The sequence below is a fragment of the Puma concolor genome, chromosome D4 (genome assembly GCF_028749965.1).
Source record: "Puma concolor isolate L17-30 chromosome D4, mPumCon1.1.hap2, whole genome shotgun sequence".
NCBI classification, from domain to species: domain Eukaryota; kingdom Metazoa; phylum Chordata; class Mammalia; order Carnivora; family Felidae; genus Puma; species Puma concolor.
In genome coordinates, this window is record NC_141679.1 from 32,491,407 (window position 1) to 32,492,251 (window position 845).

Consider the following 845-nt stretch of genomic DNA (forward strand, 5'->3'; position numbering starts at 1 on the left):
CTCATAACAGATTTTTTGTGTCCTCTTTCCTACCTGGCTCCTGGTTTTAATATAGTATATACATATTAAGCTACAAATTTAAATTCCTTTATATCTTTACTGTGCTTATAATTAGAATCTGGATCTGATTTTCAACCCATTCTACCCTGAGGCCAGACTGCCATTGATCCTGCTGGTTTTCAGAGGATCCCTTAAGTTAGCCATTAGCTGCCCAGAGTATATAATTTTATTTTATTTTTTTTCTTTAAGAATTCAGTTTTCTATTGAACAGTTTACAGAAGAGGTTTATTCAAAAAGACCAAAGCCTATGTCATCATCAGACTCCTCTGATTCTTCTTTCTTTGTTTCCACTTTCTTCTCAGCTGGCGCAGCCATGGTAGAAGGAGCAGTGCAGTGCCAGCTGCTGGGGCAGGTCCATCAACCCTACAGTGCAGATGAGGCTCCCAATATTGACATTGGCCATGGCCTTTGCAAGCAAGCCCATCCAGAAAGGTTCAACATTTATACCTGCTGCTTTAATAAGGGCATTGATCTTATCCTCCGAGACTGTCACCTCATCATCATGCAGGATGAGGGCCAGTAGATGCAGGCGAGCTCCTAGACAGAGGCCATGGTGTGGGAGATTGCTGAGTGGGCGCTGCTGGGCCACACCCCAATGCAGATTTCCCTGGGAGGAGTAAAGATGGTAGAAAAGTAGGGGGGTTGGGATTTCCCCTCATCCTTCCAACACAGTTGTATCCAAGTTAGACCACTTGGAACACCCAGGAATTCAATCTGTGGAGTGGCAGAAGGATCTCTATAGGTGGAGGGAAATAAGCTTGGTGAGATCGAAGTGCATGTATGTG

The 845-nt window shown here is 44.1% G+C and overlaps 1 pseudogene; it reads right to left on the reverse strand.

Moving 5' to 3' along the window:
- Positions 1–230: 230 nt before the first annotated feature.
- Positions 231–612, reverse strand: LOC112850330 (large ribosomal subunit protein P1 pseudogene; annotated as a pseudogene).
- Positions 613–845: the final 233 nt, after the last annotated feature.